General features: G+C 36.7%; 1 long non-coding RNA gene across 1 annotated transcript; it reads left to right on the top strand.

The window, feature by feature from the left end:
- Positions 1–4,559: 4,559 nt before the first annotated feature.
- On the top strand, positions 4,560–6,871 carry LOC128127176 (uncharacterized). Its single transcript, XR_008225238.1, has 2 exons — positions 4,560–4,900; positions 6,706–6,871. It is a non-coding gene; the product is annotated as an uncharacterized LOC128127176 (long non-coding RNA).
- The last annotated feature ends 1,975 nt before the right edge of the window (positions 6,872–8,846 follow it).

Raw genomic sequence — 8,846 nt, 5'->3', positions numbered from 1 at the left:
GAAAAGAAATGATGTTTCTTTCCATTTCTGGCAAATAGCAACAATTATTCAAATCTAGTCCTAACTCACTACTAAGCACTAAATAGTAAACTCCAATCTTTGTGACATGCGACACTCTTCTGTTCCCCATGATCAATTTTATCTTCCTATGCTTTACATCCTCACTTCTTCTTAGGCCCTGCAAATCAGAACAAATGTGAAAACCACATCCTATATCGAGAACCCAAGAAATAGCATGTGATGAGTTATTAGATTGAATAGTATAAGTACCTGCGAAGGATGGTTTTATCTTTCCATCCTTGATGTCTTGCAGATACTTCAGGCAGCTTTCTTTCCAATGCCCTTTCTCATGGCAGTAGTAGCACTCTGCATCCTTTGGGTTGGAGGAGGACACAGCGGGACCAACCTTGGTTCCACTAGAAGAGGTGCCATCTTGGGACTTCCCCTTATGGTGGCTCTTGGAATGAGCCTTCCTCTTTTTACCCTTCCCCTGCCCAATATCCAAGACGGGGGCAACAACAGTAGGAGTTGATGCAACAGATGTGTCCTTGAGGTTGCTCTCAGCAGTCCTCAGTAGGCCTTGAAGCTTTCTCAAAGTGACCTCCTCCTTGTTTATGTGGTAGGTCATGCAGAACTGGTTGTAACAAGGAGGTAAGGAGTGAAGAATGATATCAATCGTCATCTCCTCATCGAAGTTAACATTTAACTTCAGCAGGCGGTCGGCATATCTTTGTATTTTCTGCAGGTGGGCCTTGACGGACTCTCTGTACCTCATCTTGGTAGTGATCATCCAAGTGATGATCTCGTACCTCTACTGCCTAGCACTCTGGTGGTACCTATCCACGAAATCCTGATGCATCTCATAGGGGTAGAAGTCCTCGTAGGACTTTTGGAGTTCGACAGTCATCGTCGCGAGCATGATACAATGGACTTTCATAGCATTGCGCTCATGAGCCTCAAAGGCAGCGATCTCCTCGGGAGTAGCAATGTTGCATTCACTTCTTTCGGCTCCTTTTCGAGGATATACTCCTTGTCCTCGTATTAGGTAACCATTTGAATGTTGCGGATCCAATCATTGAAATTGGTCCTGTCGAAAATCACACTCATACACAAATTCATGAGTGAGAATGAGCCAGAAGATTTCGAGCCAAAAGCGTTGTTGTTGTTCGAGGTAGACATCTGAAAAAGAAGAGAGACAAAGTTTGATTAGATAAGAATCCTCAATTAAACACCCAAATGAGAAATTAGGGCTAGGATCCAACAACATTATTCATAATTTAGAAGAGGGATGTCGTAATCTAAATCGCAAATACCTGAAGGTAAGTGAATGACGATTCACTAATTTCCACCATGAAAAACGAAAAAAAATTAAGTTTTAAATGTATTGAAACTCCTAGATCTTTTGAGATTCATTGAACTTTTCAATGGCATGTTTAAATCGCGATATGCCCTTCAAGTTTGTGACTGGGATACCGAGGATCACAAACAAGGTGTGAATAACCATGCAAATGTACTTGGTGCCCTCAATGTTACAGTCACCTAATCAATGTGTCAGTTAGCCACACATGCTCCATTGATCTATGAAAAACATCGAGTCACCCTTTGTCACCTTTGCTAGACCCAAATTAGTATGCAGGTTATTGATGGGTTTTAGCCATAAGGACATCCTATGTGCTCATGCAAACCCTAATGCTTGGATCTAGGTTTCTCTATTGTACATGCAATTCATCCAAGACTTTAAACCCTAGATCTAGCATACTATTAATCATATTAACATAAGAACGTGGTTTAGATCTTACCTTGATTGTTATGTAGCAATAACAATCTCAAATCCTCCTTGTAATGGCTTTAGAAAGCTTAGAGTCACAAGTGTCACTCCTCTAATGGCTCACAAACACCAAGAGCAAGAGGATGAAGAATAAAGAGAGAGGAGGTTGCCCAAAAATATCCAGAAACCCCTAGTGGAATTCTTAGCCATGTTTTTGGGGCTTAAGGGTACTATATATACATGTAGGCTATTAGGGTTTTCAACTAGGAAACCCTAATCTGACTGCTTAAGCCCTAAGCAGCCCATGGACCCTTTTAGAATATCCCTTGGACGATTTCTAATGGGTTTCCCCATAGAATTCGTCCAACCTATTATTCCAAGGTGATCCATAGCTCAAATGCAATTATCTTATTATTACAGTTCCAGTCCCTTAAGTTTAATTAATCTCTTTTAGCCACAAAATTAATTCTTGACTAATATTAATTAAACAATATGATTTCTCCTTTAATATATTATTCTCATAATATATTAATAAATCATAATTAATCCTTTCTTTTCATAATTCATCATATCATGTTGCTTTGGTGAAGGCAACCCAAAAGGACCATGCACCATCGGGTCAAGTACATACCAAAATAGTTATGGACTTAGACACTATTCCAACAGTCTCCCACTTGGATAAGTCTAATAACTATTATGCATATGACTTCAGATCCTAATCCGCAATCGTAGCTTTCAAAAGCCGCTGTCAACTCTGATCTTATCATATATGCGTCCTTTAGATAAATGATCATATATTCCTTCATTCTAGATATTGTATAGACATGAGACATGGATTTCAATCATTCTCTCTATACTGTTTCCCGATTTCCGATTTACGATGACTGACAACAGACTACAAGTGAACACATCAAATTAGTCTCGGCTTGGCCAAGCGCTTAGGTGCCATCACTGAATCATCGAGGGGCCCAAAGATATCTCTTTCATCCTACTTTGGATAAAAGGAACGGATAAACTTTGATTCAATGCTTGCTTGTACTCACTCACCAAATCACACACAACAATATGTTTTATAACACCAAGTTACTGGTACGTTTACATATTATCAATGTGTAACCGACTCACAAGATACAACTCACACATCTCGGTTTCAAGAATATAAGATGTTATCGTCTCACCAATCACTCGTGATAAAATCCATGAAGTGATCAAAGTGAGCATGGGTTTAATCCAATGCTTAAACTCATATTCATAAGCACTAATGAACGTTGCAGCAAACATTTGCTTATGTCTAATACACTTTAGACAATCCACACACCGATTCACGACAGTCTTCGTTCATACCTACTTCCAATATATGAACGACTGTGGTTCGTTCGAATAATTCGATTTTTCTAAACCAATTTAATTATTCAGGAAGTCAAAACATGCAAAGTGAAACACAAGAATAATACTAATCCCATATGGCCCCAAATGAAACCATTTGTTGTTTCGGGTAATCAACTTCTTACTTGAATTATAACTACACTTGTCCCATGCTCTCAGCATGCACACAATGTTTATCTACAGTCCTTACTTTGTGAAATAGATCAAATGAAACCATTTCCAATCATACTCATTTCACAACTCCCAATCCTTATCATAAGTATAAGAATATCAAATTCTTGTTACTTATGCTAGATTCTAACACTTTATGCAATGATTGTTTCGTAAAGTCATAGCTCAAAATCATCAAGACTTGGCCAATCTCTGTAAGAAACAATTCTATAGATATGATGTCTGTAACAATTGGTAAAAATAGGAACGATCGTTCGATGCTATGTTTTGATTATTAAGCAATATGAGTATTTCATCAAGAATGGTTGAAGGAATTTAACCTCTTTTATTTAAATAAGTTATTGTGAAATATAAAACAAGTAGCTATTGATAAATTTCGTTATGATGTATGGCTACGAACCATCACCGGTTTGTGAAATTAGCATATAACATCATTTGAACGCAACAAACTTAATTTTTGTAACAACATGTATCTAGTTGATAATTAAGTTAGGTTCTATGTAAAACGTGTGCTTAATAGTTGTGTAGGATCTAAATTCGAGAAATATACGAACCAAAGTGACAAAACGTGTTTAACGATATGGTTAACCGGTTAAATGTCACGAAATTATACATTGGTCAATAAATTTTATATTTAAATAAACTAAAGTATAAAATGAATTATTATAAGGTATAATTAAAATGTATCCAAGTGTTTTTGAATAAAAAGAATAAAACATAAACATTAAAGTTCAAATACACAAAAACTACATTGTTATTTTATACTAAGTATACATGTTTGTATTTGTACATATGTATTATTATCTAGTGAATGACTAGTTATGGGTCATTACCTAAAGTGATTTCATGTAAGGAATATGATTTCTAAATCAATTAAGATAAGAGAATTGGTGGAGATAAGTGCCAACTTAACTAATAAGTGCTTAATCACTTAAGACATTTTACTAAGAATGCTTCTTAATCCCTCTTCTAATTTTCAAGATTAAGACCTTCCCTCTCCTTACTTAGAACTCCTAACTAACTAAATATCTAGTAGTTAGTTAGTTAACTAACTCTATCTCTAAGCAACCACCCAAGCAAGTGGCTAGACAAGATCACATCACTTAAACTCACATCCCATCACAAGCTAGTCTAGGTTTTGTCCCCTTATCCTCTTCCACTCTTTCCTCCTTCATATCCACGAAATTTACTCTTCATTTTACCCTCATTTGACCAGCCAATAATCCATGGAATTACTCTCAACCTTCATCTCATTTTCAAGAACAAGAACTTCCTTCCAAAGCCATCAAAACCATGAACAAAAGGGTTGCTGTCCCTTTTGTGTTTCAGCCACCATTTCACCCATCTACACCTTCCTTTTTGCTTGATATTTTACCACAAAATACCCCTGGAAGTTACTTGTTATGATACTCAAAATTATTGATTCAAAACAGTGAGTAAACTACCCTTTTTCTTGCTCTTTTGCTGTGAAATTTTCGTGACAGCAACATAGCCAAAAGAGTGGCTGTTTTGGAGCATCAAACCAACAACCAAAAGTTCATCTTCAACCTTCCATTCTTCAAGTATTCACATAAGGTGAGTTCATATCCCTACATTTTCATGTTTTATTCAAGTTTTAAGGGGGGGGGGGGGGGGAATACAAGTTAGAACACTAAACATAACTTAAATTTATATGACAGGCTTTCTACAGAAAAGTTGAGTCCTGTTCACGGACTGTTTTGACCATCTTAAACTTAATATCATTCAAAAATGTACAATATGCAAATAGCTCAAGTTTATACCTTTCTAATGACTACTCGCACGCGTTCATACGATTTTTCTACAATTTATGGCGATTTTTATAAAACTGCCTGTCATTTCAGAAGTGATTTCGGACCAGTCTGTGAAGATGTTCATTTTCACACTAGTTTGAGACCACTAAAAATCATAATAAAAATTGGGAACAAAGTAGACTCATTTTGTAAACTCTCAGTGGTGACGGATTCAGTTTTTGACTTACGATGATTTTTCTATGAGTTTTCTAAAAACAGAGATAGTAAAGGGTAAAACTGTCAAAAGTGGTTTATAGATTTATTAACACCTTCTAACATTTTTGAGCAATGTTTATACATTAAGGAAGTTAAAAAACAATCATTTAAATATGTTTAATTACCATTTTTACAAAAGTAATAAGTACAAAAAGGTCTTTAGTATCAAACTTAAGGATTATTTCATGCAAAGTTTCTAATAAAAACGTAAGAATATGAACAACAATTACGAAACATACCAAATCATCTTTTAAAACCTATACATATATATAACCATATACATATATATGTTTTGTTTACAAACTTGTCTTCTACATCAAAAATTTCACTTTACTCGTTTTTATCAAATGAATCACTTGTGATTTATTACTACTATGTGAAAACTCTTGTCATACTTTGCATGCACTAGATTTATACAAAGTATTTAGAAATTCCAAAGTATCCTTCGTTGTTAAACTGTTTTAATGCATTTTAAAAACTTATGATTTATGCATTGTCAAAACATTGTGAGAAAGGATGATCTTTGCATACAAAACTATTACTTTAATACAGACTTAGTTGAGAATCCATGAGACATGTACATCTTCAAACACTGCCTTTTTGATAAAAGGTATCGCTACAAGTCCTATCTATAACCAGAGTCTCCCGTTCGGAGAACGTGTCAAATGTGTATAGATCTATACGGGAAGTCATGATCCCGCGCCCTGACTGTTAGCTACAGTCCGTCTTTTGGGGTGACAGTTGTCATAACGCTACGACGCCTGAAGAACGTCGCTACAGGCATATTATGTTTAGTATGGTTATAAAACTCATCGGATATACAATTATTATGGTATATGCTTTTATGAACGAGTAGCTATTAAAACTATTCTTCATCTAACAAGTGCGATCTTCGTATAGCTTTATTATATAAAACTATGCCACAACTTTTAAGCACGTCGGTTGCTTGCGATTTTCGGTCTTAGAGACTGCCAGCTATGTTAGGAAAATAAGGGTTTTTCTTGCATCTAAAACAAACAACTAATAGGAAAATAAGGGATTTTCTTGGTGCAACTATTTACAACTTATAACACGAACATTCATATGCATTTCATACTTTTATAAGAAAATAAGGGTTTTTCTTGGAAAGCACAACAAATCATATCTCAACTATTAGGGAAAATATGGGATTTTCTATATCTAATACATTCATTTTCAACCCAATGAATCATAACTATTTTCATTTGAAAATACCACGTTTTCTGGAAAACATACATGAACTTTCGAACGGGCGTACATTTTCTCAAACCCCTACTTATAAACTCACCAACTTAATTGTTGACACTTTTTCTTTGAAATAACTTGTATTCTCAGGGAACCGCTAAGCAGGTTTGGAAATCAACTTTTGAGGATTAACGTGCTGACGTTAATTACTTCTTTTGAAAGATGTTTATGTATTTATCTTTTGAACATGTAACGAATACAATTATGTAAACATTTTGGAAACCTTAATATGTATGGTGGTGTGTACTTTCCTTTCTATGAACTGTTATGATACTGAATATGACGTCCTCCGCCCCCGAACGTTTCCGCCGTTCTGGTTTGGAGGTGTGACAGATTGGTATCAGAGCATCGTTTATAGTGAATTAAGTATATCAAAACCATTTTTGGTATACAACTATAAACTCAACTGGGCAAAAACACTCTGAGAAGAGTCATACTTTTGAAATTAAATTTATTTAGTTTTTGTAAAGTAAGCATGCATTCATTTCGTACTAATAACAGTTTCACATCGGACCATTTTAGAAGTATTATAAATAAGTTGTGCAGTGCAGGTACGCCTTGGGACATGTAATCGGAACTGGGAAGGATATAGCCTGATCAACTATATTTGTCCGAGAGCCGACTAACGTGTGCCGAGGAGTGTCTGCAGTGGACAACAAATTTAAAACTTACCAACAAACTATACAAAGAAAACTTTAACATACAAATTTAAAATACTATAGCAGTATTTTGCGTTACAATAGAACCACACACTTAGATTCTTCATATGCTTCTTACCCCTATTCTCGCATAGGCATATCAGCTAGACTTCATCTCCACATAGACCCCTACTAACCTGCCACCGAAGCCAATAGATGGATCAAGAAGGATCCAGAAGAAGATTTCGAAGAGTACCAATAGATGAAATACGAGGAAGAAGATTTCCGAGAAGGGACCAGGTGGAGAAAGAAGTTCGGGAGATACCATCAATAAACCTTACCCTATCAAGAGGAGTGTGAGAACCTCCACCTCTCATTTCAGGAAGCAACCCGCAATTAACTACCTAGCCACACATATAGACTGGAGAGGACAACCGATGATCCATAACCGACATAAACTCACTACACCATACTTCGGGCCATAGCACCCATAGACCGGCAAGCAGATCAAGAGAACATTACGGATCACCTACACTCCTTAGAAAAGGAGATAGTCGTTATAGGACAAAGAACCCTTACAGCTACAACCTGGACAGTCATCACAGAACTGAGAGCAGAGGAGACCACTCGCAAAATAGAATCATGCCGACACATGAAGGTAATCAGCATACTGGTGCAACACTAGTTCTATAAATAGACCCTACAACATTTCAAATTGCGGTAACAGCCGCCGTGACAGTAGTCATGGCACACCTCGGCGCTAACAACACAAACAAAAGCGGGAACAGCGCCAAAAGTTCCAATCGTAATAACAACCAGGGACACCTCGAGTATGTTCCTGCCACGACGCCCCAAATCAAGGACCTACCAAAAGACAATAAATAGTGAAATTCCATACCACCACCATCCCTACTACCTCAGTGCCGACAAGACCATATGTTGGAAACCTGCCAAAATGCACCAAGTGTAGCTTTCATCACAAAGTAAAGTGCAGGGAAATGCACTGCAAGAACTGTAATGAAAAGGGGCATACCACAAATTTATGTAGGGTGCCGGCTCAACAGACCACCCAGAACACAAAAGCTGGGATGAGTCGGACTTGCTACAGATGTGATGAAGTAGGACATTTCATAAAGGAGTTCCCGAAGACTAAAAACAAAGACGTCAGGAGCGTCGGAAGTGTTTTAGCAACAGAGCGTGGGAAAGAAGTAATAGACCCCGCTGAGATTCCGGTACGTTCATTCCCGATAGCACATATGCATGGATATTATATAATAGCAACGCGGAGAGGAGTATTGTGAGTCATAGATTTAATCAATTTCTCAACCAAAAACCTCAAAAACTTAAACGAAATATTTATAGCAGAATTGGAATAATCAAAAGCACTAGAGGCGCGTACATAGTGTGCACTCTAACACTAAATCAACCAATTCGTTCAAATCATCCTAACACCGGTCACAATAAAATTTACAACATTTTCATTTTAACAACGTATTAGTTAGTTTCCTCACCATACCGATATCATATATTAAGAAAAGGCCATTTGCCTAAACCCATCGAGTAATAGAACCCTCGTTGTCTATGGCGACAAAC

This window comes from Lactuca sativa, chromosome 7 (genome assembly GCF_002870075.4).
Source record: "Lactuca sativa cultivar Salinas chromosome 7, Lsat_Salinas_v11, whole genome shotgun sequence".
NCBI lineage: Eukaryota > Viridiplantae > Streptophyta > Magnoliopsida > Asterales > Asteraceae > Lactuca > Lactuca sativa.
This window is presented reverse-complemented; position numbering and strand designations above follow the sequence as displayed.